This window comes from Idiotropiscis lumnitzeri, chromosome 15 (genome assembly GCF_059441095.1).
Source record: "Idiotropiscis lumnitzeri isolate Australia: NSW breed Sydney's pygmy pipehorse chromosome 15, RoL_Ilum_1.0, whole genome shotgun sequence".
In the NCBI taxonomy this organism is placed as follows: domain Eukaryota; kingdom Metazoa; phylum Chordata; class Actinopteri; order Syngnathiformes; family Syngnathidae; genus Idiotropiscis; species Idiotropiscis lumnitzeri.
Window position 1 is genome coordinate 3483656 of NC_142405.1, and position 9610 is coordinate 3493265.

Consider the following 9610-nt stretch of genomic DNA (forward strand, 5'->3'; position numbering starts at 1 on the left):
AAATGAATGGAAAAGCAATTAATCCATTCCGGCTCCCCTCAAAAAACATCGCAAAAATATTTTTTTTGGGTTTGAAAAATTGCAATCGGCAGTATTGCACAAAGTAATATCACTTTTGTTGTCCATATAAATTGCAAATACGCAAAACGCGTCATGTATCATTCTTCCTAGAGCAAGCTAGCTTAAAGATAAAGTATGTCGTTTTCCGATTTGAGTGTGGCGTCACTTTACTCCCCTACCTCCACCCAAACAAATCGCTAACGCCGGTGCCGCGAGATTGCTAGCATGATTTGGATTGTTGCCAAAAACGAGATGTGACCAGTTTGATGTATTTTTTTTTTTTTTGTCCAAACAAATCAAATCTAAAACCGATGATTAACTCACCTGACGACCCAAGTGAGAAGGGTGACGTTGGCGCTGGTTTTTCCGAGACGATTTTATGTACAGACGTGAGATGGGAGCTCAGTGCGGCAGAGAAAATGAGCTCCATGGACGTGAAATATGTTGTCGGTTGCTAGCGCGTGATAAGCGCCAGATGCAGGTCAAGTTGATCCATTCTGTCACCAGATAACCATTGAGCCACTGTTTTTTTTTTGGGGTATATTACGTCCTTGTGACATAGCGTGTGCTCAGAATGTCGGGACGATTATAACTTTTATTGTGGCTTTGTCATACATTTGGCAAACACACCACATGCCTTAATGATGAGTTGCTAGGCTGGAGTCGATTTTATCACTGGGAAATTGGTTTTCCTGGAGGAAATACTGCCAAACAAACATCACTAGTTTTAGGTAACATTAAAAAATATAATGTAACCACTAGTAATAAATAAATAAATAAAAATACACGATGCTGAATGATATCGGGACACAGTTGGAATTTTAATTATCATGTGACTTCATTTAATTTACTGTGTTGATTTGATGACGCTCCTTGTTTAAGCAAGAAATTCGCACCAAAAAATAAAACACAATTATTAAAAAAAAATAATTCCTTTGAATCTCACCAAACTGAGCAGGACGGCGTTGGACTTTAGCAACATTACATAAAAGCCGCAAAAAAAGCCCAAGGAACCGATTCAAATCATCATTCCAAACTGAAATGAATGGAAATGCCATTAATCGGTTCCAGCCTCCCAAACAAAATCACCCCAAAATGTTTTGTTTTCTTTTAGAAAGATTGCATGCGCTGATATGATTGCAAAATTAAATATCATGAAAAAATCAAATCAAATAAATTTTTGTCGCACTCCTACAATGCAGATCGTGCTGCTCATTGTGTTGCACGTGCGTTGGCCGCCTGGCTATTAAATAAGCAATACTTGTAACGAATGTGTAATTTTGCTTTTTGTGGATGCGTCAATGAAAGAAAACATCAAACACTAATATGTCCGTTTAAAAACAGTGAACGCAAAGAAAAACAAAAACGTCATTCTGCAGGCGGCTGAAGGTCACCGGGAGACTTTTTTTTTTTTTTTTATCAATTCTTGCCACGTTTTGAATGAAAAGCAACCCGAGTCCCCGCTCCATCAATTCACGAGACTCTCAGCCTTCCTGCTTGGCCTTATCTTCCCGCCGCAAGAGCACAGAAAATGTGTCATTTGACAGAAAAATGGGATGAAAGCGTATGAATGTCGCCGTCCTCCCAAGCCACACTGGAATATATCATCTATTTAAGAGCTAATTGCGTCATAATTCCAGCGCTCTGCTTATGTCAGGTCCAGTTTTCTGCCTGATTGTTCCCAGTCCAAACGGTAAAAGCAAAGATTTTGATTTAAGATGGCTTTCAACTGCAAGCCGCTTGGTCTTGCGTGGCGGCAGGTGTGCGTTTAGGAGCGGAATCAACCCCCCTTATGGGCCGCGATAATTAACTAGCATGATCCCGTTTTGTTTTTAACCGCAAGCAACGAGACAATCGTCACAACTTGTCCTCCGTTTATCACAGCGCGAGAGGCGATATTTGAGGTTTTGGCAGCAATCTTTGAGGCCGATGTGTTCCATCACATCGCTCCGGCGTTACATCACCTTTAAAAAAGTGGTTTGGAACTGCTGGTGTCAGAATGAAATGAAATGAAATCAAGCAGCAGGCAACCTTTTCATGTTGAATCTTCAAAATGATCGTCACATTTTTTTGTCTCAGCTTTCAGTCGCGAGCGTGACACTTAGATTGTACTTCAGCGTTTGCAGTGAGTCTCAAAATGTGGCGCGGGTGCCGCAAGTGGTACGGTGGCTCCTCCTAGTGGTACACTGTCGCATCACTAAATGAAATGTTGGAACGGTGCGTGATGTGACTGTGGCTTAAATGGGAATGGAATTGAATTTATTGTTTATTTATTGCGCATGCACAAAAACTGAACCACAAAAAACAAAAAACTTTGCGACAATCACCTGAATAAAAGACATAAAAATGATTCACATTTGAAAATTTTCTTGACTTCAGTACAAGACACTTCTTAAATGCAGTTCAGTTGTATTTAACTTTAAATGGCCGTATTTTCCGGACGATAAGCCGCGACTTTTTTCCTCGATTTTGAACCATGCGGCGAATCCAACGGTGCTGCTATTCTGTGGATTTTTTCTTTCACCACTAGGGGCGCTCTAGAGCTCAGAAAATACACTCAATAAATCTCCGTTGATGTAATCACATGACTCGATGCCAACTTCGACTTCTCTAATACTTCCATGTCATCCAACTTGTCAAATGGCTTCCTATAACATGTCGCCATGTGTTTTCTGATTCAATTTACGGCCGCAATAAAATGTGACCGACCCGAGTCCGTCGGCCATCTGGACGCGCTGCGTCGTCGCGAGCGCGTGATGGACGTTGTCTGGAGCGCGTCCCGTGCAGATGTTGGCGCGGCGTCGGGCCATCAAGGACGCTGGCCGAGGCGCCGACGTCCGGTTCTCCGGTGTGTAAATCATACATCGGGAAGGCTGTCAGGCGTGATGACAGCGCTCGTAAACAACGGTGGCCGCTCGCCGCCGCGACGTACGTCTTCATCAGCAAACGTAATTGTCGCGACGCTGTCGGCCAAATGCGATTGCGGCCGCTTTACATCATGCCGCAATGTGGCACAAGCTTTTGTCGTCATTAGCACACCGTGACCCGACGACGACTGGATACTTTTTCCCTCACGGCGATTATATTCATCCAAAACTGGACGTCGTGCAGGAAAATGCCGGGTGACGAATATTCAGCCAGACAGACGCAATTTGATGTAATAATTCCGCTTCGGGGTTGCTGACTCGCTTGCGTTTAGTGAACAATCAAAGCAATTGTGTGTGGAGAAGCAGCGCTATTATTTATCAGCCGTATGAGCTCTGCAAAAGATGACGTCGTGGAAATGGAAAATTGTTAACATTTTTATTCCACTTAAAGGTCAACCTCAGATATACTGGAAACTTACAGGTGGAGCTGTCAAACATATTCAGTTAATCGACAGCTAATCGATGATGAAATCGATCAAAAACTATTTTCATATTCAAGTAATTTTTTTGGAGACGTTTTTTTTTTTTTTTTTTTACAAATTGTCCAAATGCTCTGATTTCTTTCTGTCAACTTTATAAATATTCACCGAATTCTGTAGTCCTCCATTTGTGTTTTTGAAAACAATATAGGACATCTTTCCGAGCAAACCACTAACTACATGTTTTTATTTTTTATATTTATAAATAATTAATAAATAATTTTAACTTTTTTTAAAAAACTAAATATTTTTGAAAATCATAAATAATTAACATATTATTCTACATATTTATATATATATATATTTGATAAAGAAGTTATGCTCTTTAAATTCGTCTTCATGAAGAATAAAAAGTTTTTTAGGCCCGTCTAGTTTGCTCCCAAAACAGGCTTCGGAATAAATTCAGGGTAAAATCGCCCCGTCGTGTTGAATGCTAAATAAAGTTTGGCGAAGGACCACCTGTTTGGACTCAAACGTTGCGCGCGGTATTAGCAAAGGCGTTTGTCCCGTTGACAAAAGGATTTCGTTTTCGCCGACAAACCTTCCCAACGAGCTTCCGAGCTAACGCGGCTTGATCCCGCCGGCAGATGGAGAGAAATCCAGGCGCAGTTTCTGCTCATCGTCGGCGTCACCTCGCCTCCGCCGGTTAACGTCGACAAACACAGATTGAACTTGACTCTTTTGTCTTTCTCGTTTCTTTTTTCCTCCCGCAGATAGACGCAAAGCAGAGATGAGTTTTGGGGGCCGGATTTCCATGCAAACTTCAGATGAGTCACGACTGGCACCTTCACACTCAATTTGGAGCAAAGTGTGGGATGTGACAAATCGTGGAACAGGTAAAGATAAAAACGTCATTGGGAGAGTTTGAGGAGCTTTTTTTTTTTTTTTTTAAATGACTAAAAAAGTACGAATAAGTAACTTGGGTGTCACAAATTTGGCAACAAATTGTAGTTTGGTACATCCTTTATTTACAATAAAATGAAATGTCGAGGGTGCTGTTTGGAGTAAATTACCAAATAAATAATTAATATATTTTAATAATAATATATCGAAAATAAAGCGCCAGCTTCTCGTGTTAAAAAGGCACGGTCGCATTAGAACGCCTCGTTGTCCACTGAGTTGTGTGCATGCTGCAGAGAAAAGCAAGGGGGATTTTTATATTTTTATTAAAATGAAACTTTTTAATTTAATATAAAATGTAAACGTATATAATATAAAAAAATGTTATCAAATTTTTATATTTTCATGAACAGAACAGAAAATTTTATTTTCTTGTCTAGAAAGATTTTCAGTGGGCAATTTCAAGCACAAGTTTCAGTTCAAAATGAATAGCTTGTAAGGTCTTTTGGCAAAGCTAAATAGAAAGAAAAAAAAACACAAGATAAGAAATGTGAAATGAAAAAGTAAAGATTCATTAGCAGGTCACATGACAAGTGTTCTTTTTTTTTTTTTTTTTAAATGCTTCCATTACTTTTTCTGATGTGAATCTATGTCGTGTCTGCTCGATAACGGCGCGCGCACGCTATTGAAATGCTTGCCCGTGTAATGTAACGTGCGTGCGTGTGTCGGGCTTAATGGAAAGACATTACGCAAAAAAAGGCATTGATAGGAGATTCAAAGCAAAAGGCGCATGACAGAAAGAGTTTAATGGCTTCTGCGCATTTTGCAATTATGTCAAACTATTAAAATTGCATTATTTACATTTTTAAATATTAAACATGCGAGAAATGTATCCGCGCACGCAAATGAATGCTCGCAAGGACGTTTATATTCTTTGAATATGTGATGTTTTTGTGCCTAAGAAGATAATCGGCGGCTACTTTCCCACTTTGAGATGCAAGTTATTTCTTTTCATTTTTATGATGATTAGATTCATGTTTTTTTTTTTTTTAGTCTAATTATTTCTTTCCTTCCTCCAATGAACTCCAAATAATGTTTTGATGTCTTGATTAGGTTTGGTTCAAATTGATTCCAATTTGAAATCGAAATGGTTCTTCTACCATCCAAACCTTTGTTAACTATACGCACATTTTATTTATATATTTTTTTTCCAAACTGCTGCACTTCGACTCTTCTAGGAAAGTGTCAGCTTCTTTTGAAAGATTTTTTTATGCACTCGTCAAACTGTCAAAAGTAACCCTAGTTGGCTGAAATAGCAAACGCAGCGCTGGGTCCAAAAGGGGATTCTTTAGAACCGGTGCAATGGGTTGAAAATTTGACCCAACTTTCTGGGTTGCTGACTACAAAACACCAATTTTCTTTTTTTCTTTTGTGTAAAACAAACACATTTTTGAGTTGTTTTTCAAAAATGGGTTTTGATTGTGGTTGTTTTGTATAAAATAACCCAAAAATTGAGTTGTACAAAGCAAACCAGAAAATTGGGTCAGATGGACCAAGGAACTGAATCTGTCCGGTTCTGACCATAATTTGGTTCTTTTGACCCAACTTTAAGATGTTTCATCAGATTTACTTGAAGTGCCGTATAAACAACTCCAAAACGGCGACCATCTTCAGCTCGGTAAAATCCGACCTTCAATCCAAAATAAATAACCCAACCTTGGGTTAAAGTAACCCAATAAGCGACCCAGTGCGGTGTGGGTTAGAACAAGAACCCAGCACATCTTTGAGTGTCGACAGAAATAATCCTCACCTCGCCGTCAACCTGTCTTCAAATCTTCTGCGAATGGCTCAACCTTTGAAAGTGATCCGGCGGCCCCCGTCCACGTTGAACATAAGCTCATGTCACTAATGGAAGGAAACATCGGCAGACGGTCCTAATCCAGGTCGGGAGCAAATGACTCCAAAATGTTGGGGAATGAATTTGTCTGTGGGATTTCCAACGGCGCCGTGTCTGTTTGCGGCGGGATTAATGACCCCGGGCGGCGGAGTCGACCGGGGATTTGCTCCGCTCGCACTCAGCCATCAACAGTTTAATCTCCCTGAGCCCAAAACGCCGCTTGAGGATGTGGAGGAATGCGTAATGCATGAGATTCACCTGGCATCTGCATCCTCCATCGGTATTAGCGAGGTGGCGGGTGGCGGGTGGCGGCTCAGCCTAAACTTGCCGGGCGCAAATAGATTTTTCAAGCGTTTATATTTTTCTTGACTTTCTCCTCCTTACTTTGTCAAAGTCGGCTTGTTACTTTTTTTTTTTCTCCAAAGTTCAGTTGAGAGTTTCGTTATTACGATTGAAGGCGGAAGCTGAACCGGGAAGATTGCGATAAAGCCATTATTTTGATGGGCGGCAGTTTTTCAAGGAGTCGTCATCCGAAAGTGGCGATTGGAGTTTTGACAAATAAATGGCACCCTCGGACGCGACGAGACTCGACGCTCGCCCTTTGTGGTGCTGTCGAGACGATCGTCGGCCGTCTTCGGCTTCCGCCGCTTCGGTCGAGCCCCCAACGTTGCACCCTCGCCATCGTCTCTTCGACCCGTTGCCATCTGGCAGGCGCTGCGGGTCATCAGCAGCAACACAGACAGCTTCTTCCCAAGTGCTGACTTAGCACTCAAATCAAACTTGCAAAAAAAAAAAGGAAAGCTCCCTACATTCCAATTTACACTTTAAATTTTTTTTTTTAAATATAGGAATCCATTGTGTGTTGTTTTTGCACATGGAGCTGCTATTAAATTTTGCTTCAAGCGATTTTGAATCAAATTGAACGTTTGAAAAAATATCAAAACAGGTGTCATATAATTTTTTTTTTTTTTTGTTACTGCATAACAACAGCAAAATGTTAAAAATTGCAACAATGGCATACACTGGTTTTATATTTTCCACTACAGTAACAAAGTGAGGTAACTAAAGGAAGTAAAATTAAAAAAAAAAAAAAAAAAAATATATATATATATATATATATATATATAAATTTAATTAAATAAAAAATAAGAATGGGAGGGGGGTTATCTTGCTGCAAAAAAAACATAAATGGTTGCCCCTTGGTAAAAAAACTGTCATATATAATTGACAGTAAAAAAATAATCTCTTTATCTTTATTGTTTTTTAGAATGTACGGAATTGAATTAAATTAAATTATACTAAGTTTTCATATAGAGTATATTTTTTTTACTCCAGTTCTACTTAAGAACAGAATGTGACAACATTTGCCACCTCTGTTTCTAAACGCGACCAAGAGCCACTCTGACGCGCACGTTCATCACGTGGCGAAAGGAGACGTCGGCGCTGAGGAATGGGCCGCGGGCGTCGCCCGCCGCCTTCCTCTGACAGCGCCGCTATCATCGGCTGCCGAGCCGGCGCGTCCATTAACTTGTGACACGGGCGCATCTGCACGCTCGCCGCCAGCGTCGCCCTCAGACGCTCACTCCCGTTCACCCTGTCACTCCGTCACTCGCGGACCAGGAGCAGACGGATCGAGTGTTTTGGTAACCTCACCGATATAAATGTCTTTGAAAAACCACAGCATTTAGAAAATAAAACATTAACAAGCTTTATTCATTTCATTTTTTCCAAGTTCGGAGGGCCGGATTAAAACGTTTAACGGGCCGCATGTGGCCCCCGGACCGTAGTTTGCCCACGCCGGCTTTAGAATAATACTAAAGTAAATCGCAACACAAAACTGCGCGTGAGGCGACCGTGCCGATGTCCCGAATGTTTTGAGCCGTGATGATATGCTCATCATCATCGTATCTTTCATTTTTGCATCATCTGGCCAGCGTGCCGGGAAAAAGAAAAAATTTAAAAATCCAGCGACGACGTCATTTGGGGCGACAAATCAGTCTTTGATTGTCGCGGGGGCTGCAGGGACAACAAGTCACGGCCGCCTCGTCTCGCCTTCAAATGATGACGGAGTTGAAGTATTCAATAAATTGAGCTGCGACGTCCCCGCCGTAATTACGTGCACGCCCGACGCACACAAACAGCTGCTCTGCTCATCCAGGGTGGGTCAAGCTCATCCCCGACGCCCGCAGAGGAAGTCAATCACGGCGAGGAAGCCGACGACCTGCGCTTATTTACGCACGCACGCAATTAACCCACGCGTGAACTTGTGTTATTGAACCGCTTCGCTTCAACACGCGAGGAGTTGCCGCCAGTAATTCCACGGGAAACCTTTCCGCTCTTTTTATTCGCCATTTAAAGCCGTTTTCTACGTGTCTCTGACATTCTTCCGTCAAAGTACACAAAGGATAAAGAATTATCCACTTGAAGTCCCAGTCGAGTTGCGAGTCTCCCGCTGCTGCGGACGACTTTTGTTGCCATGACAACCGTGGGCGGAGACGGGTCAAATTTGGGGCCACGGTGAGCGGCTTCTCTGACCCCCCTCAAGCGACTGTTTTTCAAGAACGCCGCTGGCGACCAATAGTGACTTCTCCTGGTGTTGTTGGAGATCGCAAACGTTTGCGTCCAGACTGCAAATAAACGGCGCTTGTGCGAAGCGAAATGGGCGTTTTCGTTCAAACTGACCCGTGTTCAATTGTTTTTCTATCTGTGTCCAGGAATAATCCCCGTCGTCGGGTCGCTTCCTGACCGGCCGTCTTTTCCATTTCATGCGACGCACGATCCTGAAGTCCGGAGTCGACGTTGAAGGATTCGCCATGGTAAATGTTGATCTCCTCACGAATAAATAATCAATTCATAAAAATCGTCTTTTAGATCATGCGGCCTTCCGGGACTTTGGGCTCAAAATTGGACGATTATCAGTACGTGCGTATCCCGCTAGAGTGGTTGCTGCCCCGACAATTGTCTTCACACAAAAAAAACGCCAGCTTCAATAAGCCAAATCGAACGAATGGGCCGAGCAAAAAAAAAAAAAAAATCATCTCAACAAACCTTTTGCAGCCTCATGCGTTTGTCTCATGAATGGAAATTGATTTCGAGAAATTGGAGCGCAGTGGGGTCCGCATTGATTCCAGGGCGGCGATCGCGGCGTTGATGAACACGAGAGCGCAAATGAGAAAATCCGCACACCGAAAATGACACATTTGGGCTCGGGCGCCGAGAACACTTGTTTCTGGCGGGCACATAAAAGATGACGGCTGCGTCCATTCGCCGGCCATGTGGAAACGCTGATAAAGGCCCCAAAATCAATAAGCCCGCCCACCGCTTTATGATCTTTGTGCAGCCGGAGTGCTTATGCGGCAACCGGTGGATTTTTTATTTTTCCCCCAAGGTGTGCACAAACGCCTCCC

General features: G+C 42.3%; 1 protein-coding gene across 1 annotated transcript in view; it reads left to right on the top strand.

The window, feature by feature from the left end:
- LOC148322223 (uncharacterized) overlaps positions 1 to 9020 on the top strand; it is a 143181-nt gene extending 134161 nt beyond the window's left edge. Inside the window, exons 10-11 of the mRNA XM_088317830.1 lie at positions 4180 to 4302; positions 8918 to 9020. The gene's annotated coding sequence lies outside the window, so the exon portion shown is untranslated. The remainder of the gene's footprint in view (positions 1 to 4179; positions 4303 to 8917) is intronic.
- The last annotated feature ends 590 nt before the right edge of the window (positions 9021 to 9610 follow it).